The sequence below is a fragment of the Phyllobates terribilis genome, unplaced genomic scaffold, assembly GCF_046119375.1.
Source record: "Phyllobates terribilis strain yellow unplaced genomic scaffold, ASM4611937v1 Scaffold_2__4_contigs__length_985480577, whole genome shotgun sequence".
Classification (NCBI taxonomy): domain Eukaryota; kingdom Metazoa; phylum Chordata; class Amphibia; order Anura; family Dendrobatidae; genus Phyllobates; species Phyllobates terribilis.
The window spans coordinates 516,916,630-516,941,208 of record NW_027362762.1 but is presented as its reverse complement, the minus strand read 5'-3'; the positions used below and the strand labels follow the sequence as shown (position 1 = coordinate 516,941,208).

At 41.7% G+C, this 24,579-nt stretch overlaps 1 protein-coding gene and 1 long non-coding RNA gene across 3 annotated transcripts in view; one reads left to right on the top strand and one right to left on the bottom strand.

Annotated features, from left to right (window-relative positions):
• The window catches only part of LOC141218804 (uncharacterized), a 146,456-nt gene that overhangs the window by 427 nt on the left and 121,450 nt on the right, over positions 1-24,579 (bottom strand). The gene's annotated exons all lie outside the window — the stretch shown is intronic.
• Positions 1-24,579, top strand: part of AGO3 (argonaute RISC catalytic component 3) — a 96,167-nt gene that overhangs the window by 5,639 nt on the left and 65,949 nt on the right. The window lies entirely within an intron of this gene.

Below are 24,579 nucleotides of genomic sequence, written 5' to 3'. Positions count from 1 at the left end.
GTGGCAGTGCTTCTTTTCCAATGTAAGCCTGTGAGAACCAACACAACACTTGCAGTGAGAAGCCCATATTTTCGCCGGCTAGTCTGATTTCATGGCATGTGGGCCAAAAGAGGACTGGGGGAGGAGCTGGAAACCAGGGAAGATGGCCATCGGCTCAAATTTTAACACACTTGCATTATATTACATACATAATTGGGAGGGTATAGTAAAAAGAAAATTGAGAGTTCTTGATTTTTTTTTTTTCAGTATTATTATTGCTGGCTCTTCAGTGTATGTCTGTTTAAATACATTATCGTTTGTTTTTGTTTTTTTTAAATACATACATATACAGTTGAAACGAGAAGTTTACATACACTATATAAAAAGACACATATGCATGTTTTTCTCAATATTTGACAGGAAATCAGAATAAACCTTTCCTGTTTTAGGTCAATTAGGATTGCTATAATCTAATATATATAATTGTCTTATCCCGCCTGTCTGTCTGTCCTGGAAATCCCGCGTCGCTGATTGGCCACAGCCGGAACAATCAGCGACGCGGCATTTCAGAAAAAGATGGCGGCCGTTAGCGGCTCATCTGCCGCACAGAGGTCAGCGGCGATGCAGCAGCATAAGTCCCCCGACCGGAGGCGCCGCTGACCTCCATGCGGCTACCGTCGGGAGATCAGCACCCGGCGCAATACTTACCTCTCTCCGTGCCTCCGCAGCCACTCCGGTTTCTTCCGCGTCCTCTGACTGTGACGTCTCAGGTCAGAGGGCGCGGTGACGTCTTTACACCGCTCTCTCTCCTGAGCGGTCACAGTGCAGAGCGGGAAGATGCCGGCGCGCATGCGGAGTCCAGAGCAGCCGCAGCACCAGCCGGTGAGAAGTGAGGTGAGTATTGGATTTTTTTTTTTTTTTTTATTGTATGGGGGCATAGGGCATTAAATGGTGGGGTGGGGGTGTGTGACATCGTGGAGGGGGTGTTATAAACGAGGGGTGGGTGACATCCTGCATGGGGCACTATGGGGGGGATTTGACTTCCTGCATGGGGCATTTAAGGGAGGGGGCGATGTGACATCCTGCATTGGCCATTATGTGGTGGTGGGGGGGGTGACATCCTGCATGGGGCATTATAAACGAGGGGGGATGTGACATCCTGCATGGGGCATTATATGATGGGGGGGGGAGTGACATCCTGCATGGGGCATTATATGGGGGGGGGGAAGTGACATCCTACATGGGGCTTTATAAAGGAGGGGGGGATGTGACATCCTTCATGGGGCATTATAAGGGGGGGGAGATGTGAAATCCTGCATGGGGCATTATATGGGGGGGGGAGTGACATCTTGCATGGGGCATTATAAAGGAGGGGGGGGATGTGACATCCTACATGGAGCATTATAACGGACGGGGGGATGTGACATCCTGCATGGGGCATTATATGGTGGGGGGGGGGATGTGACATCCTTCATAGGGCATTATAAGGGAGGGGGGGATGTGACATCCTTCATGGGGCATTATAAAGGAGGGGGGGATGTGACATCCTTCATGGGGCATTATAAGGGAGGGGGGGATGTGACATCCTGCATGGGGCATTATATGGGGGGGGGGGAAGTAACATCCTGCATGGGGCATTATAAGGCAGGTGGATGCTCCCCGGTCCTCACTAACACGGTTCACTGATTGGTCGCGGCTGTGACCAATCAGCGATATCGGCGCCAAATTTAAACACGGTCTCTGGCCAATTGGCGGCAGATTTAAAATAAGTACGCCACCGTCGGGAGACATATTCTAGAATACCCGATGCGTTAGAATCGGGCCACCATCTAGTTTTTAATATTTGCCAAATGCCAGAATAATGAGAGAGAGAATGTTTTAAGGCATTTTTATTACTTACTGCAAAGTCAAAAGTTTACATACATTTAATTAGTATTTGGTACCACTGCCCTTAAACTTAATGACTTGGATCAAACGTTTGGGATATCCTTCCACAAGCTTCTCACAATAGTTGGTCAGAATTTGGGCCCATTCCTCCTGACAAAACTGGTGTAACTGATCCAGGTTTGTAATTTGCTTTGCTCGCACCTGCCTTTTCAGCTTTGCCCATAAATTTTCAATAGGATTGAGATCGGGGCTTTGTGATGGCCACTCCAAAACATGGACTTTGTTATCCTTAAGCTTCTTTGTTACCATTTTGGCAGTATGCTTCAGGTCATTGTCCAATTGGAAGACCCATTTCCGCCCAAGCTTTAACTGCCTGGCTGATGTCTTGAGATGTTGCTTCGGTATTGCCACATAATCTTCTTTTCTCATGATGCCATCTATTTTGTGAAGTTCACCAGTCCCTCCTGCAGCAAAACAACCCCACAACATGATGCTGCCACCCCTGTGTTTCACAGTTGGGATGGTGTTCTTAGGCTTCCAAGCTTCTTCCTTTTTCCTCCAAATGTAACGATGATTATTATTTCCAAAAAGTTCAATTTTAGTTTCATGAGACCACAGGACATATCTCCAAAAATTAATGTCTTTGTTCCTGTGTGCATTTGCAAACATTAATCTGGCTTTTTTATGTTTCTTTTGGAGTAATGGCTTCTTTCAGGCAGAATGGCCTTTCAGCCCATGTTGATACAGTATTTGTTTAACTGAGGATATTGACACAATCTTACCAGCTTCCGCCATCATCTTCACAAGGTCTTTTGCCTTTGTTCTTGGGTTGATTATCCACATGTCGGATCAAAGCACGTTCATCTCTGGGACACAGAACCCGTCTCCTTCCTGAGCGGTATGATGGCTGGACATTCCCATGTTGTTTGTACTTATAATTGTTTGTACAGATGAACGGGGCACCTTAAGATATCTTTAAATTGTATCCAAGGATGAGCCAGGCTTTTGCAAGTCCACAATTCTCTTCCTGATATCTTGGCTGATTTCTTTAGACTTTCCCATGATGCTACACAAAGAAGCAATATGTTTCAGGTGTGCATTAAGATACATCCACAGATGGCTCTCTAATTAATCAGAAGATTCATATGGGCAGTCCAAAATTGTTTAACCCCTTTACCCCCAAGGGTGGTTTGCATGTTAATGACCGGACCAATTTTTACAATTCTGACCACTGTCACTTTATGAGGTAATTACTCTGGAACGCTTCAACGGATCCCGCTGATTCTAAGACTGTTTTTTCGTGACATATTGTACTTCATGGTAGTGGTACAATTTCTTCGATATCACTTGTGTTTATTTGTGAAAAAAATGGAAATTTGGCAAAAATTTTGAAAATTTTGCAATTTTCAAAATTTACATTTTTATGCCCTTAAATCAGAGAGATGGAGAGATATGTCACACAAAATAGTTAATAAATAACATTTCCCACATGTCTACTTTATATCAGCACAATTTTGGAACCAAATTTTTTTTTATTATAGAGCTATAAGGGTTAAATATGACCAGCGATTTCTCATTTTAACAGCAAAATTTTCAAAACCATTTTTATTAGTGACCACATCACATTTAAGTGACTTTGAGGGGTCTTTATGACAGAAAATACCCAAAAGTGACACCATTCTAAAAACTGCACCCCTCAAGGTGCTCAAAACCACATTCAAGAAGTTTATTAACCCTTCAGGTGCTTCACAGGAATTTTTGGAATGTGGAAGAAAAAGATGAACATTTAACTTTTTTCACAAAAATGTTACTTTAGACACAATTTTTTTTTTATTTTCGCAGGGGTATCAGGAAAGAATGGAACCCAAAATTTGTTGTGCAATTTCCCCTGAGCACGCAGATACCCCATACGTGGGGAAAACCACTGTTTGGGCTCACGGCAGAGCTCTGAAGAGAAGGAGCGCCATTTGACTTTTTGAATGTAAAATTTGCTTGAATAATTAGCGGACGCCATGTTGCTTTTGGAGAGCCCCTGATGTGCCTAAACAGTGAAAAACCCCCACAAGTGACACCATTTTGGAAACTAGACCCCTCAGGGAACTTATCTAGATGTGTGGTGAGCACCTTGAACCCCCAGGTGCTTCACAGAAGTTTATAACATTGAGCCGTAAAAATAAAAATAAATTTTTCACATTTTTCCCACAAAAATGTTTTTCAGCCCCCAATTTTGCATTTTCATAAGGGTAACAGGAGAAATTGCACCATGCAGTTTGTTGTGCAATTTCTCCTGAGTACGCCAATACCCCATATGTGGGGAAAATACAGTGTTTGGGCGCACGGCAGAGTTCAGAAGGGAAGGAGCATTGTGTGACTTTTTGAACGCAAAATTGACTGGAATCGAGAGCGGACGCCATGTCGCGTTTGGAGAGCCCCTGATGTGCCTAAATAGTGGAAACCCCCCACAAGTGACACCATTTTGGAAACTACACCCCTCAAGGATTTTATCAAGGGGCATAGTGAACATTTTGAATCCAGAGGTACAACACAGAATTTGATAACATTAGGTCATTATATTGAATAAGTTGTCATTAGTCTTGAATGCAAGTGCTCGCTACTTGAGTTTGCATCAGGTGCACGGGTATGCACTATGTATCACGGGTGCTCGAGTGACATGCTCGAGTCCCCGCTCGCATGTTTTATGGTTATTAAACACCCAAAAAAACCATGCGGGGATTGCTCGTGCATGGCAGACAATCCCCGCGAGGCTTTTTTGGCCACGAAGCATATGGGGCGGATACTCGAGCATGTCACTTGAGCACCCGCGATACTCAGTGCATTCCTGAGCACCCGATGCAAACTCAAGTAGCGAGCACTTGCGCTCAACACTAGTCGCCATATCGTCATCCTTTTTTTTTTCTTTTTTTCTTACTTTTGAAAAAAATCCTAACACCATCACAACCCTAACCCTAGAGTTTATTTTTTACGCCATTCCTCGTGCGGTATAAGTGATTAGACTACTTTATTCTTCGGGTCGGTGCGATTACAGCGATACCAGAATCATATGGGGTTTTTATGATTGACAGCTGTCACACACTAAAAGACGCATTTTTTTGCAAAATCTAGTTTTTGCATCGCCATATTTAGAGAGCTATAATTTTTCCATATTTTGGCCGACAGAGTCATGTGATGGCTTGTTTTTTGCGGGATGACTTGAGGTTTTTATTGGTGCCATTATCAGACACTTGACATTTTTTTGATCGCTTTCTATTCCGATTTTTGGGAGGCAGAATAAACAAAAACCAGCAATTCCAGAATTTTTTTTTTTTTTTATGCTGTTCCGTGTGTGGTAAAATTTATAAGGCAGCTTTATTCTTCAGGTCAGTATGTCTACAGCGGTACCACATTTATATAGTTTTTCTCTGTTTTGGCGCTTTTACACAATAAAAGCTATTTTATAGAAAAAAATATTTTTTTGCATCGCTTTATTCTGAGAGCTATAACTTTTTTATTTTTCGGCTGATAGAGCTGCATAGCGGCTTGTTTTTTGCGGGACAAGATGACGTTTTCAGCGGTACCATTTTTATTTATATTTGTCTTTTTGATTGCGTGTTATTTCATTTTATGTTTGGCGGTATGATGATAAAGCATTGTTTTTTGCTTCTTTTTTTTTTTTTTTTACAGTGTTCACTAAAGGGGTTAACTAATGGGACAGTTTTATAGGTCAGGTCGTTACGGATGTGACAATACCAAATATGTGTACTTTTATTTATTTTTTTCAGAATAATTTTATTGATGGGTACATTATATTTTTATTTTTGGTGGATTATTTTTTTTCTTTTTTTATTATTTTTATTTATTTATTTTTTAACACTTTCTGGACTTTTATTCTGTGTCCCACTCTGGGACCTTCACTTTTTTTATTCTGATCGCCTGTATAGCACAGGAATGCAGCACCATACCAGTACTATGCAGGCAGTCAGCGCTGCACAGGGAGAAGATAGTTTGGTCATGTACTGCGCATGACCAAAGATTCTTCCTGCTGTCTGGTGACCCAGATGTTGTCATGGCAACACCCGGGAAGCCGCGGCAGACAGCGCTGGAGGCCAGAAGAGGAGGTGAGTATTCCGATCACCTCCCCTTGCCACCGCAATGCTGCAATGGACTTCGATCGCAGCATTGAGGGGGTTATTGTGCCAGGAGCTGTGCGGCACATAGTCACAGCTGACACCCGGCGGCGATCGCCCCGCACCGCTTGTGTGCGGGCGCGATTGCCATATGACCTAACAGTACATCATTGGTCCAATCGGCCCAGGTCACCATGACGTACTATTAGGTCATACGTCAGAAAGGGGTTAAAGGTATAGTAATCTTAGTATATAAAAATGAAAAAAGTTCATCCAGCTCACCATACATAGTAGAATTCCTCGGGACGTTCAGGGATTGTGAGCCTGTGTTGGCAGCAGGGTGGATCAACGGCAGGAAAGAGAGATTATCCAGCACAAAATCCAGGGACATAATTAAAAACTATAAATTTTATTTAAACATGATTAAAAAAAGTGCATGTTAAAATAGTAACCATGAATAAGAACACAGTTCGAAACGCGTAAGATAGCATGCTGTTTAGAGCGTCGTTTTAACATGTACTTTTTTTTAAAATCCTGTTTAAATAAATTTCTAGTTTTTTATTATTTCCTTGGATTTTGTGCTGGATAATCTCTTTCCTACTATAGTAATCTTAGTGTATGTAAACTTTTGACTTTGCAGTAAGTAATAAAAATGCGTTAAAACGTTCTCTCTCTCTCTCTTTCTCTTTCTCTTAAAAATTATGGTAATCCTAATTGACCTAAAACGGGAAAGGTTTATTCTGATTTCATGTCAGATATTGAGAAAAACATGCATATGTATTTTTTTTTTTTTATAGTGTATGTAAACCTCTGGTTTCAACTGTGTACAGTATTGGTCAAAGGTTTGGACACTCCTGTTCATGCAGTGGTTTTACTGGTTCTTATTGGAATGTGCACATTGTAGATTCAGACTGATGACTGCAAAACCATGAGGCAAAACATATATAATCAAGGAGTAAAGAAACACTTGTGAAACAAACCAGAATATCTGTTAAAGTGTTACTCCAGGGAGATAAAAAAGTTTGTATTGTCCCTGCCCTCATAAACTATAAGACTGTGATGCCCAGTGCACGTCTATTATCTTTAGAACATTTGTAAGTCGGTTTGACAGGAGCTGCCCCCTCTCTTGTCTGGGACAATAGGACACACACCAGTGTTCAGGTCCCCGCTGTGAGTGACAGCCAGCCTTAGAAGAGGGGGCTTGGCCTGCTCCTGGTTTTTAGTAGTAGCAGCCAGGCCCCCTGATGTCTCCATTGCAGCAGAAGATGAGATGGCATGGCCTGCTCCTGGCTTTTAGAAACATCAGCCACTCCCCTGATGTCTCCTCCTCTGCAGCTGAGATGAGGGGGCGTGGCCTGCCCAGGCTTCTAGTAATGGCTAGCCCCCTGATAATGTCTCCTTCACTGCAGGGCTACTAGCATGCCATTTTGCCCTCGCCACACCCCCTCACCTCAGACTTCAAATGAGGAGACATTATCAGGGGGCTGGCATGACAGGAGCTGCTCTTCACTGTTCACTACTTCCGTCTGCTCTATCAGCCAGGCTCCTGATGATGGCTGTTTCTCTGCAGAGAACAGGGGGCATGGCCATACCCTCTCATCTGGGACTGGCTGTTACAGCAGGGAGCTGCACAGTGCTGTGTGACCTATTGTCCCAGACAAGGGGGGGTGGGTAGTGAGGAGCAGCTCCTGTGACACTGAATTACAAGTGTTCTAAAGATAACAGAAGTGCACTGGGCATCTCATCTTTATAGTTTGAGGGCAGGGACAGTAAATTTTTTTTATCTCCCAGGAGTACCCCTTTAAACTTTAGATTACTCAAAGTACCCCTTTTAAAGCTGTCATCAGAGTAAAAAGTGGTAGCATATTTAGGCCACGCAGGCTGCACACAATAGAATGAGCAAGATGCGGCTTGGTGTTTTTCGTATTGAAAATAACAGCTTCTGGGACACTTTAGAAAACAGCCTACGTGGCCTAAGCTTGATACCATGGACTGCAGTGTCTCCGAACTTGTCTTCCATCGAGCACATCTAGGATGCCATTGGTCAGCATTTGTAAAGGGAGCTGTCAGCAGTGGATCTTGATGATTTAGGTGTTCAAGATCATTTAGCGTGGCAGAACATCTCTCAACCATTAGTAACCTCATTGATAGCATGCCAGGGTGTGTAAGTGGGTGTATTTCTACATGTGGTGCTCATACTCTATTCTGAATAAATCATGATGTTCTGAATTTTTTTTTCCATTTGTTTCATAATTTACATAATCATTAACATGTCTCTCGATCTTTGATTTCCATAACTCCACAAGTTTTCCTTCTAAGGGTATATGCACACGTTAAGTATTTCGTACAGACATTCTTGGCAGGAAAAACGCAGCTGCAAAATCTTTGCGATTTTTTGCTGCATTTTTAACTTGTGGTTTTGTTGCAGGTTTTTTCCCACTCAATAGTATGGGTGAAATCTGCAGCAAAAACGCTGAAAGAATTGAGATGCTGCAGGCTCTACCAGCCTCCTCCATTTCTTTTCCAGTTCACTGACCTGCTCCTTTTTAAAATTCGACGCTGCCGCAATCATTGAGGTGGGCAGCACGTGTGCAGTGTGATTCTACAGCTGGTCTTCAGGCCTTGAATAAAATGGTGGTGCATGCGCAGAGCTGAAATCTTGACCTGCGCATGTGCCCCCGCTGTTTTATTGAAGACCTTGCCTTGGCCATGGTTCAGTGCACTGTTCCAGCCCTTCAACCTGTGTGATATTTACCTCCCCTTAGCTTGTTTGATTGACAGCACTCACTTGCCCAGAGCGAGCACAGTCTAAATTGAATCCCTGTCCCTGCATGTTTGTACTGACACTGCAGGAGTTGAACAAATGTGCAAACAGGGTCAGTGCGAGCAGGCTCTCATCCTTCTCCTGTCTGCAGCACCTACTGGTTGCACATAGGTTCACACTGTAGCGAGCGTTAGCTTTGCACCTGCACTGACACTCTGTGTGCACCTAAGGGTCAGTTCAGACCTGCAGGGCCAGGGAGGCAGTTCAGGCAGTTTTGGCTCTGGGCAAGTCAGTCGAGCTGAGGTGAGGCGTGTGGCATGCTGATGGAGTGGGCAGAACGTTGCACTGAGCCCTTGACCATGCCAGGGGTACACCAAGGAGTCCTCATTTGCGTTTGGCCATGCCAGGGGTACATCAAGGAGTCCTCATTTGCGTTTGGCCATGCCAGGGGTACATCAAGGAGTCCTCATTTGCGTTTGGCCATGCCAGGGGTACATCAAGGAGTCCTCATTTGCATATGAAATGATACTGTTTTCTGTGCAACTACACAAGTGAAATCTAGACTGTAGCTGTAAGCTTTATAGGGGCCAAGTCCCCTGTTGGACCGTATAAGTAGTTTAAATCAAGTTTTGGGGGTGACAGACTGCCTTTCAAATTCTATATAACTATACAAGGTTTTTTCCTGTACTTTTTGGCTTTGTTATATGAGTAGCACTTTAGCGTTTATGTGGGTGTTTACAGTCAGTAAATGAGAACGTTCAGCACACTTCCACAGGGGTGGGTGGAAAAAACACTATACAGTGAATAATATACAGTACGCTAAGGTCTATTCAGAGGAAATTCCAGTCTGCCTAAAATGCATTAAGACCCCCACAGATGAGCTCATTTTTCAGCTATGTGTCCTAACATTGGATCTTTAAATAGGTACTACATGAAAATCAGGGGCCCCACTTCTGGGAATTCCTTACTCTGAAGGGGACAGTACCATGTAGCTTTTCACTGAAATAATGAATGGGAGATATTTGTGTGTGTTTGTGCCTCCCAAATGATGTTTGTAAGATCTTTATCTACAAGTCTACCAGTCTGTAAGTATGATAGATAGAGATTATATATATATATATATATATATATATATATATATATATATATATATATATATATATATATATATATATATATATATATACACACACACAAATATTAACTGTTTTCTTAACAGTGATTGAAGTATTCTATTCACTAAACTGCTAAATCAAAAGAGGTTAAAGGGTCCGTTCAGCCACTGATTTAAAAAAAATAATAAAAAAGAATTCATACTAACCTTACTGATCCCACACACTTTCCACCGCTGCCCAGGTCCCCTGCCGGTCTCTGTACTTCCTGTTATGCCTGGGCTTACGTGATCAATGCACCCAATCCTTCCCCGCAGCATTGACAAATGTCACGGCTACAAGGGTTGGCCATATTTTATGTACATTTTTTTCTTTTACTTAATTTTTAGCTTAAAATACACAAATGTATCATGCACTTGGTTTTAATTGCAAATTTTGCACAGTCTTGGGTGCTTTTTTTTTCCTGCGCATTCAATATTCATCTAATTTGTGGTCATATGAGTTACAAACTTTCCTGTTAGACTGTCAGTGCGAGCTTCATTGTGGGATTTTAATGGAAACAAAGATTCTAAAATTGGGCAAAATTTGTACTTAAACACAATTGCAAAAATGATTTTTGACCCAAAATACATGCATTTAAGTGAAAAATAGAATTGTCCCCAAAGGTGGCCAAACCCCTTGGTCACAAGCCCGCTGAGACAGAATAGGAAGCGCAGAGACTGTCAGGAAACCAGGGGAGTGTTGGAATGGCACAGTAGGAGGTCTGTAAGGTGAGAATTTATTTTTTGTTTAAAGGGAATCTGTCACCCCCTGGCATTTATCTGACCTCTAATATGAAGTGATAGAAATGTAAATTTATACCTACCTGTATGGCCCATATTAGCGGTCTGATTGCTGTGAAATGTCTTTTTATTCTTACAAGTTTCTGATGTGTTCCAGTCCCGAGAACAGGAAGAAATCCCCACCTCCTGTGTGAATTATAATGTTTCCCCCCTCCCCTGCATGTCACAGTGCCCAGTGCTAATGAGAGGAAGCTCTTTCTAATGTACTGATTCTTATTGATTGGCTTACACATTTACAGTAATCGCTCCGCTGCCATGTACAAGGTAATTCCGGCGGTGGAACCGGACATGTGTGATTATTACTGGTACTAGACCAGAGAGAATCAAAAGAACAGCAGGGAGCGCCATAACAAGTATGTAATTAGGTGTGCCTAATATCTAGATATTGGATCATATTGCTAATAGCAGCCCCAAATTGAGTATCACTTTTAAAGGCAGTGATTGGTTGGAGCAGTCCTTCTTTTTTTTTTTAAATTTTCCACCATTACTATGAAAGGTGGAAGGGGCAGCTGAAAACTTTTTGCAGACCTCCTGAAACAGTTGATCCTAAATTAATTACAAGTCTAACCTTACAGAAGGCAATTGTTTAAGGGTTTATCTGATGGCCTAAAAAAAATCTACCAGTGAATGGGAGAGAGCCCTTAGTACTATGTAGAGCCACTACACAATGTATGGCTCTTGGGTGTGCTGCAGCACCTTCAATAAGCTGATCGGTGGGGGTGCAGGGAGAAGACCCCCACTAATCTGATTTTGAAATGCAGTTTTACCATTTCCTGAGATCTGATGGAGGTGTGTACCCTGCTTCTGAAATGCACGTCCCAACCCCTCCCCTGCCCTTTATAGGTGGCTATTATGGGTTCCTGATTGGACACTATGCCTGAACTGAGCCAGATAGACAGCCCCCTTTACTCCATGTGCTCTGTTCTGCAGCTTTTATGATCCCAGTGGTGAGGGCTTCTTGAAGTGGCCAGTCACCTGCTGAAAGAGAAAGTCCAGCTGACTATTCAGGCGGGCAAATGGCCCAACACTGAGCATTCAGAATTATTCTAATATCTGTACTCCAGTTTGTATTATATTTAACCATTTTACACCTTCAATGGATTTGATCCCCGGAGAGGCCATTGTCAAAAAAGGACCATACATTAGAAGACAAAATGGTTGGTAGCTGTATGGTGAAACAGGGATTGGTAATTATATTGAAGTTTTTGGTGGCCTAATCTTTTCAGTGTCAAAAAATGATGATCATGATTCACTTGCACATAAGATATACATTATTAAAACCTTATTCTTGTAGCTGCACAGAGAGACTTTGCATTAGTGGGAGAACCCATTTTTAAGTATTTGCAAACTATTTAATTACTTGAAGGAACTGTAATAAATTGTTGACATATTATGGGAACTATTACATAACTGGTCCATGGGAAGATGTAGCATTCTCCTTTCACTGGCCGCCCCATGGTGATAACACATTGTGGGAAGGCATGCTTGGCCGGTGGAATATGTGTCAGTCAGCCGCTGTAAGGAGATTAGGGTATGTCTGCTTTTCTCCTGCTCAGTGACTCCATTCTAGTTACTTCTAAGATATCCATATTCCCTAATGGGGTGTATGTAAAGAAGTTGTCCTGATGGGAGCCAGTTTTAAAGAGGACCTGTCCATATTTTGCTGCTCTTGTATTCCCGCTGCTCCTGAGTTTTCAGTTTTTATTTTTATTTTTAATCCACCTTACAGTTCCAGAGATATGGGCCTTTTCATTTAGTGCACTTTTTTCTGGTCTCTACCAAAGGGGCTTGGCTCCCAGGCTTTTCTGAGGGGGTGTCTTTAGACTGCTTTGCATCATTTCTGTGTGTCATGCCCCATTGATAAAGATCATAAAAATTTGCACTAGATGAGGCCCATATATGTTACCATATGGCGGATTTAAGAAAAAATATAACACCCCCCCCCCCCCACCACCACAAAAATGCTGAATGGAACAGTGAGAATAGAAGAGCAAATAGTGGGCACGTTTGACCTGGTGACAGGTCCTATGTAAAGAATGTAGCTGGCCCGCAGTACCATTGTGTATCCCTGATCTGGATTAGCGTATTTGGCTATGGAGAGTGAGTGCATGTGAGGTGACTGTCAGCACCCTACCTATGCAATCATATTCCTTATTGTAGAAGACCACTGGCTCTTTCTTTTCCTCTGTAATATCTAAAAGCTAAAATGTACCCTTTGTATTCTACTGTATAAATCACTCTACATTGTCTAAAAATAATGCAGGAGCTAGTAAAAACCACAATGACATACTCCACACCAAGTCCTCCAATATGCTATGTGAGTGCGGAGATCCACGTGACATAGAGTAGGATCCAGGCATGAAGTATAATTAGACACGGCTAGAGCGGCTCTAATGATGCTGAAATACTATGTGGAGTTGGTTCTAGGAGAGTGGGCTAAATAAGGTGAATCACAATATCACTAGGAAACAGCCGGCTGCAGCATGGTCTGTGGCAGTCAATTAAAGCCCAGGTAAGTAGCCCCCATAAGAAATAACATTACTGCAAGTGACAGTATTGAATGAATACTATTATTTTCTATGATGATGAGTTGTCATTTCCAGTATGTGGCATTACAGGTTAACAATCTATTCATGGAAACAAAACCTACTAGAGCTAACACAGGTGTCAGATTCGCATTAACAAAATTTCACTTGACCCCTGGAAAGGGGAAGCCCATCTGAAAGTAACTTATGGTAATAATGTCTTGATTTATGTGGTGCTTTCCTTAGCGTGTTATGTGAGATGTTGCTGTGCTCGCCAACATCTATCAAATTTAGGATGGTCCAAGACCCTACAGCAGTGCACTTCTGACTTAAAGGTCTCCTCAGTGTCCAAAACGCTACATATGATTTCTTTAATTTTATTTTAATGATTTGGCTGTTTTTTTTGTGTCACAGTATAGTTGCTATATTTTAAAAATTAACTTTTTTTTCTACAGCTCCTCATATGTAAATGAGGCAGGAGAGGATATCTCTTAACCCCCCCCCCTCCCAGACAAGTCTCTCCAATTAGACCTTCGGGGCCGTGACTGACTGCCTAAATTTAATTTCTGCTATTGTATCACATGTGCGACATTCCTGGAGCCCTGCGCTAACAGGAAATTGACACAACTCCCCCACTGAATTTGACATGGTGCTTTTTAGCTAAATTGCAACAGGCCACCTAATACTTTTTTTAAAAAAAAAAAGCAGTGTGTCCATGAGATTTCAGAAATCTCATTGATTTTGCTGCTACTGTAAAATGCTGCATATTTTACGCTCCAATTACACCACATGTAAACATACTTTTAGGCTAGTTACAGATGGGCCTAATGCTGCTACTGTTATATACTCCTCTTGCCCTGCTTGTTTGCTATCTGACCTGGTAAATGCACTGACAGTAGAGCTGACCTCATCGCTAGGCCACCAAACATGAACTTCTCCTGTCGTATGTCGTGTTTCTGCCATGATTGTTCTGTTAACTCAAATATACTTATATTACATCTTGTTAATTGGCCAAATGCTGAGCTGGTGAGCATACTGATGGCAGAGCAAGTTCAACTGCCAATGAGTGTGCATGGCACCCTATTTAAACTCCTCATTGACATCCTGCCCTAGACATTTTATAGTATTTTACGCTACTTCTGGTATGATTGCCACATTGACATTGTGATACATGGTCCTGAGGCGATGGCACAGTGAGTGGGTCATGCTGGATAGCACGTGAATCAGAGAGGATTAGAACATCAGGGTATGCAGCTGGAAACACCTGAAGAAAATGAGTTGGGTGTACAGAAACATTAGATGTAAAGTCAATCCAGGACTTGCAGCAGACAAATGTTTAATCACTAAGACATATGTAATCAGCAGATAAATGGTGAACTGCAGGACAGCAGTGATATCTAGTCAAACTGGATATTTGTTTACAGAGAAGATTACAGTGTTGCAGAAAAGTTGCAAAGTACCTTTATTAGCAGAGTAGAGTTCTTTATCAGGCACCTTTTGTAGCAGTGTTGTAACCGTATCAGCAGAGATGATTTTCTTATCGGATACCTGCTACAGTGGGGTTGAGAGTGCAATAGCAGAGGGTTCTCAGAAGTCTGGAGTTTGCTGGAGAGATGATTAGACAACTGAGATTAGTGGATAATGAGGCAAACCTCTGTAGTGTACATGGTAGCTGAATGCTACTTAAGATAGCACATATGGCTGACTCAGACACCTACCCACCTACCAGGCATTGGGTAATGTCACAGGTATTTGCTGGCTTACTTTAGTAACCCGTCGTTTCCTTTGTGTAAAGTCCACGACACTAGACCAAGAAACTAAGACCCGGCTCTTGAGACAGGACAGCTGATTAACATTAGCTTCCTGGTTAATAGGGTTGTTCCGTTATAAGATATTGATTTCTATCACCAGGGTAGGTCCTCAATATCGGATCCGTGGGGGTTTGACATCTGGCACCCCTCCCTACCGATCAATTGTTATCAACTTCTGCCGTGTTAACAAAATGAATGGAGCTGCACTGTGCAGCTCCCTTCATTGTATAGTGGCCGCTGCTGGTTACTGCAGAACAATATCCCCACTGATCAGTGAAAAAATGCTATCCTTTTTATTGCACGATGAATAGCGTAACCCTATTATGTCACCTAAATCAAAAAGTTAATTTATTTTAGTAATTCAATACAAAAAGTGAAACCATAATCAGCATTAATAGAAATAAACACTTTCAATAGATCACTCTGTAATGACTCTATATAATATGAGTTTCACTTTTTGTATTGAAGAACTGAAATAAATTAACTTTTTGATGCTATTCTAATTTAGTGAGATGCACCTGTAGCTGGATTCAGCTTCTCTTTGCCTACATAAGGTTGCTCTCAGATGACGCAGCAAAAACCTGCTGACTGATTCCCTTTAAACATCTTTTAACAGGTTCAGGTTTCCAAAGATGCCACATGTTTTAAAGAAGGAAGCAGACCATTCTTCAGGCATCTTCCGCACTGAAGACATTTCAGCCTTACAATACAAGCCATGTGAAGGCTAAAAGGATACCCAGAAAAATCCCCAAAAATCTGCTTCTTTCTCCTCCTAAACTGATCATTCACTTTCAAAAAGACATGCATGACCTGAGAGTGAATGATCAGTCCAAGAGGAAAAAGAAGCTGATTTCTTGGATCTGATAAATTACGAAGCTGCTTATTTTCAATATGTACTATTGATTTTATGAACTAAAAATTAAAAGAACAGTTACTCTTTAAATGTAGTTCAGTATCTATATTTGCCAACACAACCTTATTGTATGTACCAATTGCTGAAACCTGAAAAAGTGTAATGAAGCAGCATTACTCCGGGACTTTCTAATCATTCTGTACCGCTCCCGATTGAGAGTTTCACATCTTTACAGTAGAATAACAAGAGTTTGGGTTTTGTGACTGTAACATGGACTCAATAAATGCAGCTATATTACCTGATATAATCTGGTTATATGACTAGAGCCAGTGTGTTCATGAATGTGTAATGAATGACTTGTCATGTGGCTTCCCACGAGCCTCAAAGTCACTTTGAAGCTAAAGGACAAAGATGTAAATTCCATTTAGAGGTGTTTTTTTTTTTTTTTATTATTTTGTGTATAATGTTTGAAAATATCCGAGGGAATCTGTCAACAGCTTTTTGCTACCTCATCTGAGCGCAGCGTGATGTAGGAAAAGAGACCCTGATTCCAACGATGTATCGCTTAGGTTACTGGGTGCAACAGTTCTGACACAGAGTTCTGAGATGCAGCCTGAAGCAGAGCTGAGAAAGCTAACCCCGCACACACCAGTCTTTCTATATATATATATATATATATATATATATATATATATATATATATATATATATATATATATATATATATATATATATATATATATATATATATATATATATATATATATATATATATATATATATATATATATAATGTATGTATATATATAATGTATGTATATATATATATATAATGTATGTATGTCTTTTGAGTGTGAGCGGCTTATCACAGGAGGGGGCAGAGTCAGCCTATCAAGCGAGTGCCATGTAGTCGAGGCAATGTTAATCGCCAGGTGATATAACCTTCATAGTAAGTAAACAGCACACAGCCTGATAAGTGACACATCTTGAAATCTGTGTTTTAACACCTACTTCATGCTGTCCTCAGATTACATAGCAAAACCTGCTGACAGATTCCCTTTAAAGCCAGAACATGAAATTTGCTTAATCAGCACTTTTATACCTTGATCCGCACATATTTAACCACTATGGGTCATGAAATGTTTCATTTTGAGTGGAGATCTACTCAACCAACCTTTCATCTACTTATATATGATTAGAACAAATTGTTCTTTTAAAATATATATATTTTTTCATTCTTGATTTACTTTTGTCTCACAGCTCTTTAATGGGAACCAATCAGGAGCTTTAGCGTATATTCACAATTTGCTACTCAGATGTGCGGGTTGAAAAACCACTTCTTAATACAGTGCCAGCTAAGTAGATGAAATGTCACAAAATGTATACTTTGCACTAAAATTTTTCATATGAATTTTACATGTAATGCAGATTGTAACCCCTTAACTCAAAATCATGTACATGTTAATGATTGCAGGGTTGTGATTGCGGGTGGAGAGGGCTCAGGAGCTGAGCCTTCTCCACTTTTGATTAGATGCTGGCTGTGTTACATAGCCGGCATCTCTGTCTTAACAGCAGCGGTCAGAGCTGAGCTCCTATTACTGCTGGTAACACGCACCTGCTCCCATTGGCCCTCCTCGACAAGATATCACGGGGCAACAATAAGTTGCTATAGCAGCTGGGGGCCTGTCAGGCTGAGCTTCATAGGAGGAGGCATTTCCATGGTATTGCAGTATACAGCAGATGCGACCAAACAATCTCTCTGGTTTAAGTCCACTAAAAATTATTTAAAAAACAAAAACATTAAAATATGAAAAATATTTGGTATTGCATAGCCATAAAAGTCCGGTCTATGAAAATATAAAATGAATTGCGGTTTTTCAGTCACCACTCCTCCCTAAAAATGCAATAAAAAGTGATCATGATGTACCCCAAAATTCAAATGACAGTTTTCTCTGCACAAGTTGAGTCACTGCAAAAGTCTATGGCGGGGGAGGGGGGGCGGGGGGGAGCGGCTGGGTCAGGGGTTAAAGAGGGGAGGGGGATGATAAATGCAGGGACAAGAGACTTCCTGTTTCTACATGCAGCAGAGAAAAGAGAAGAATTACTTGGGTAGCAAGGCTAAATGAACAATTGTAAGTACACCGTGCTATATAATATGATGACTGCAATATATTAAGAGGATAAAAGCTTGGATGGGAGGAGTGCTTCTTTAAGGCTAGGGTCACATGAGCGTATTAAAAATCAGTCTGATTTTCATCCACAAAAGTGGGTCGATTTTTTTATCCCCCCCCCCCCCCCTCACCTGTCATTCGTGTGCTGTATGTGTGCAGCTCGTATGTAATCAGTTTTGTTTATTCAGCAGCTATTTACAGGACCATGCACAGTTTCCTATTCTACAGAATTGTAATGTATATAAACATCAGATGCTTTACTGTGGCTTCATATGGCATCCGATTAGTTACTGTGGCTTCATATGGCATCCGATTAGTTACTGTGGCTTCATATGGCATCCGATTAGTTACTGTGGCTTCATATGGCATCCAATTAGTTTTTCTCGCGCACATCCAATTTTGGAGTGAAATTACAGCATGCTGTGAATTTTTTCACAGACAGTTTGTCAGTGAAAAAAAACAAGCTGGTCATCAGCACTGCCCCATTAAACAATATTGGCGGAGTGCTATCTGATAAAAAATCGTCCGATTTATACTTTGGTGTAAGCAATCCCTAAAACAAATATACGTTATTATAACCAACTGAATGCCACTCGTGTAGAAAAACAGCACCATATGTCAAAGTACGTCACTTAAAGCGCACCTGTCAGCAGGATTGTACTCGGTAAACTACATACACTGTCAGGTGGGCGACATTACACTGATTAAAATTATACCTTGGTTGATTAAATCCGTTCTGTGATTCTTGTGTAGTCTTTACTTTCAGTTTGGAGATAATGATATGTTAAGGCTTTGGGGCAGCCTGTGGGGGGCGCTCTATCTGGTGCTCTGCTTATGTATTCATCTGTATGCTCTTATGACAGCTCACTGTGCCTTCACTGACCTGCCTCCTATCTTATTTAATGCATCTAGTAGTGCGGGGTTAGGTAAAATAGGAGGCAGGTCAGTGAATGCACAGTGAGCTGTCATAAGAGCATACAGATGAATATGTAATCAGAGCACCAGATAGAGCGCCGCCCACAGACTGCCCTGAAACACATTAATTATGGAGCCTGCTGTTCCTAGGGCATCTCTTAGCATCTTGGCCCTAGATACTAATCCTAATCTATTCCCTATAAGATGGTTAGATCTAGGTGCACAGCCTACCTATAGGTACACGCTTCCCTTTGGCCCTCCCTCCAGCCTGTGTATCTATACCTGCCTCAGACTGGTTTCAAACACCCTCAATCATGGATCCTGTCTATTTGAGGCCTTGGTAGGCACATAGAGAGGTGAGTCACTAGAGTTAAGGACCATCCTGATTAGGTGCAGCTTATCATGGTGGGATTTTTTATGTTTTATATGTCTACAGTATAAAATAATAGTTGTATTTTTGCATTTATTATGTATTTGTTTGAAAATGGCCCCAGCTTCTATGTGCACCTGCATATTACTCTAACACCACAAGGGTGTTGACCCTTTTTTTCTATGAAATTGTTGTCACGTGTCAGCTTGCAGCCAGTGAGCGTCTGCTCGTCAGCTGCAGCCTTTTACTATTTCATCAGAATGGATGTCTACTCTGGTGTAATGTTAATGCGTTGCAGCCTAGGAGTGGCGGGTCACTGAATGTAGCCGGCACGTGACACATCACTATCACATCGCTGTAATGATGCCACTGCAGAATATACACCCTTTTTATTTTACTTTGGTTCCTGAATTGTTTAAGCTGAAGATGTCCACTAGTAGACAACCCCTTAACAATAAGCAAGCCTTTACTTTGTGAAAAATACTGCAATTATGGAAATAACCCTTTAAAAGGTTAAACAAAGTTAATTTGAATCAATATATCTTGGAATAATAATAAGTTCTACAATTAGATGTGTTTAACTAAAGCGTTCCTGTGCTGAGATAATCTTTATAAATGTTCCCCTGTGTAATGGCGGTGTCTGACTGTGCAGGAACATGGTCTGGTCATACCACATCTCTGGGCAGGGGAGGGGCAAAAGAGTATACAGACATTACAGCGGGGGATCACAGAGGATTCTTTCTTTGAGGTAAAACATTGTTTAAAAGCAGGCAGTAACATGTTTTGCCTCACAAAAAGAATCAGCTGCAATCCCCTTCTGTAATGTCTGTATACTCTTTGGCTAAGTGCCCACGATGCAGAAATGCTGCAGATTTTTTCCGCATCTCCCTGGCAGAAAAAACGCATGTGGATTGTACATGCGGATTGTACATGTGTTTTTCCTGCCAGGGACATGCGGATGTCAAGCGTCTTCACATGCATTTCCGCAAGCGGGTTGACAAGCGCTTTCCAAGCGATTTTAGCATCACTTGGAAAGTGCTTGACAACTTGGTCACACTATATAAATCCATGCAACCGGCATGGATTTATATAGTGTGACAAAGTTAATAGTTAAAAAAAAAGAATAAAAATGGTAAAAAATAAAGATTATACTTGCCTTCTGATGGCCCCCGGTGTTTTCTCCGCTGTGTCTGGTCTGTTGTACGGCTTGCGGTGGTGTGAAAGGACCTTTCATGACGTGATGTGACAGGTCACGCGACAGCCGACGTCAGCAGTCGTGTGACCTGTCACATGACTAAATGACATCACGAAAGGTCCTTTCACACCACCGCGAGCCGTACAACAGACCAGACACAGCGGAGAAAACACCGGGGGCCATCAGAAGGTAAGTATAATCTTTATTTTTTATTATAAATTCTTTTTTTAACAGGTACCTTGGTACCCGGGTCCGGAGGAGAGTCTCCTCTTCTCCAGACCCAGTACCATTCGCACATTGAATTGCTTAATATCCGCATGTGCACATGTAGTCATGCCGATATTGAGCGATTCAATGCAAGTCAATGGCGGCAATTACGCTGCGTGTCCGCAAAATTAACGGACATGCTGCGGAAATTTTCACTGCGGATTATCATTGCGGAAAAGTACGCAACATGTGCACAGCACATGCTTATTATCATTGGGGACCATGGGGCACGTATTACAAAGCGTTTTTTAAGCGTTTTCGCTGCGGAAATTCTGCGGCAAAAAAAGCTTGAAAAACACATAGTGGGCACGCAGCCTTTTGCCCCCCTCCCTCCCCTGCCCAGGAGTATTCCTGCACGGTCAGACACAGCCATTACACAGTACACAACAGGGGCACATTTATAAGATTATCTCAGCACAGGAACATTCTATATAAACGCATCCAATTGTGGAACTTTATTATCATTCCAAGATCTATTGATTAAAATGTACTTTAACATTAACTTTGTTCATGGGAAAACCCTTTTAAGTTTAAAAAGAATGAAAGCAAAATAAGTTGTCTCTCAAGATTACACGAACCTTGGGCTCACAATGGCTAGTATCAGAAAAGTGGAGTTGAGTAAGATGATTTTGCACAATTTTCCTTTCAGTGAGGTAATACTTGTAACAGTATTGTCATCCTGATCAGTATTCACTATCATGGCTGGGTCCGCTGGAGAATTGGTTTTATCTGTACTCTTAGCAATCTTTAGAGAAATGTCTCGTACTTTGTGTAAATCCCACAATTAGTATAAATTAAAAATGTGAGATCACAAGAAGGAAGGGGGGCTTCACGACTCTCCTGTCTGAATGTGCTTGTATGACCACCGCTTCTTTTGTTTCTGTCCATCAATCCCACAGAAGTGAATTTAAAGGTGGTCAGTCACATATGTGCACATGTATGAGGAAACCGTACGAGAGGGGGGAATGTATGGGGAGCGAGGGGGGGATGCAATGGGTGCGGACACCGTATGTGGTGTGAGGAGACAGTATGTTTAGCAGGGAGGGATGTGAGGGGGGGGATGTGTGAGGTGACTATTGAGGGGACTAGTGTGAGGAGACATGGAGGGATAAAAATGTGAAGGGGCACAGGATAGAGCATGGGTAGTGTGGGGTGTGGCATAGAGAGGGCGTAGTATAAGGGACAATATGCTGGGAAGAGGGATTGTCATGAAGGGCACAATACAGAGACTAGGCAATATAGAGGGGGAGCACAGTGTGAGAGGACAGTGTGAAGAGAGGGCAGTGTGGAGGGCATGTACCATAAGAGGGGACAGTGTATGGGTCATATTTTGTGCAGGAAATTTAGTGGGGAGGCAATTATTTACTCAGGGCTCAGTGTAGGACAGATATTTTATATACAGAAGCATTTTAATTATGCTGGTTTTAAAGGCGTTGTTCAGTATTTATTTCTTTTATTTTTTTTCTATGGCCCAAATGTCCCCTGATGTACAGGTGCATCTCACAAAATTAGAATATCATCAAAAAGTTAATTTATTTCAGTTCTTCAATTCAAAAAGTGAAACTCGTATATATTATATAGAGTCATTACAAACATAGTGATCTATTTCAAGTGTTTATTTCTGTTAATGTTGCTGATTATGGCTTACAGCCAATGAAAACATAAAAGTCAATATCTCAGTAAATTAGAATACTTTATAACAACAGCTTGAAAAATGTTTTTAAAATCTGAAATGTTGGCCTACTAAATGTATGTTCAGTAAATGCACTCAATACTTGGTCGGGGCTCCTTTTGCATCAATTACTGCATCAATGCGGCACGGAGGCGATCAGCCTGTGGCACTGCTGAGGTGTTCTGGAAGCCCAGGTTGCTTTGATAGCAGCCTTCAGCTCGTCTGCATTGTTGGGTCTAGTGTCTCTCATCTTCCTCTTGACAATACCCCATAGATTGTCTATGGGGTTAAGGTCAGGCGAGTTTTCTTGCCAATCAAGCACAGTGATACTGTTGCTTTTAAACCAGGTATTGGTACTTTTGGCAGTGTGGACAGGTGCCAAGTACTGCTGGAGAATGAAATTTCCATCTCCAAAAAGCTTGTCGGCAGAGGGAAGCATGAAGTGCTCTCAAATTTCCTGGTCGACGGCAGCGCTGAATTTGGTCTTGATAAAACACAGTGGATCTACACCAGCAGATGACATGGCTCCCCAAACCATCACTGATTATGGAAACTTCACACTAGACCTCAAGCAGCTTGGATTGTGGCCTCTCCACTCTTCCTCCAGACTCTGGGACCTTGATTTCCAAATGAAATTTGGAACTCTGTGACCTTGTGGAGTGTTTCAATGACTGCCTTCTGGACATCTGTCAAGTCAGCAGTCTTCCCCCCCCCCCCCCCCCCCATGATTGTGGAGCCTACTGAAACAGACTAAGGGACCTTTTTAAACACTTAGGAAGCCTTTGCCGGTGTTTTTTGTTATTTATTGTCATTTACTGAGATAATGACTTTTTTGTTTTTCATTGGCTGTTAATCATCAACATTAACAGAAATAAACACTTGAAACAGATCACTCTGTTTGTAATGACTCTATATAATATGAGTTTCACTTTTTGTATTGAATAACTGAAATAAATTAACTTTTTTTTAAGTTATTCTAACTTTGTGAGATGCACATGTATTTACCCTCTTCAGATAAAGGTTTATGTAAATACCTGTCTTTTGTCGTTCTTGCCTGTGAGCGGCGCTAACGCTGGACGCTCACAGGCATCACATGACCCCCGGCTGCAGCCTCCTCTGATGTCACGTCAAGCACTGGGTGACGCCCGACTGCAGCCGGAACTTGACGTAACATCAGCGGATGTCAGAGCCGGCTGCAGCCGGGGGTCACGTGATTCCTGTGAGCGGCCAGCGATAGCGCCACTCACAGGCAAGAAGCACAAAGAGGTATTTACAAAAACCCTTATCTGAAGAGGGTAAATACATTGCTGGCATAGTAAAACATACTGGACATCATCTTTAAGGCAAAACCATATATATTAGCCGGACTACAAGCTGGTATACGTGCAAAGTATAAAAGCACGTTCACACGGTGGACATTTCACAGACAAAACTAAAGAAAAGAAACAAAAAACAAAATGAGCATATACCTTACAGCAAGTAAATAGTAATAGTACATGTAAATAACATATGGTACTTGGGTAATGCTATTTTGATCAAAAAATCATCCCAACATGACAAGGTGACAAAATAGCGTTAACTAAGTACCGTATGTTATTTACATATACTATTAGTATTTACTTGCTGTAGGGTATAGGCTCATTTTAGTTTTTTTTTCCCTTTGGTATTTGCTATTTTTAAAGTCATCGTGTCAAGATGTGCAGAAGACCAGAGAAGATGTAAATCTGCAGAGATGAGCTGTGGCTGTGAAGTCATCCTGTCATATGGACAAGATGAAGAAAAGAAAGACGAGTCCAATCAGAGATTACGTTATCTACAAGGTACTTGGATTTAAATGTTTGTGACACTGATTCAGTATTCACAGACAAGCCATAAGACTGGGTAGTCAGTAGGTCCGAGGTCAGATACCAGGAAGGCTCGTAGTACAGAGCGGCAAGACAAAGGTGTGGTCAAGAAACAGACCAGGATCAAATGCCAGGAGGGTACGCCATAAGGGGATAAGACAAACGGATAGTCGGAGGCCAAGTCCGGGGTCAAGAGCAAAAGGGAAAACACACACGAATAGTCACGACAAATCCTAGGTCCGGCAACA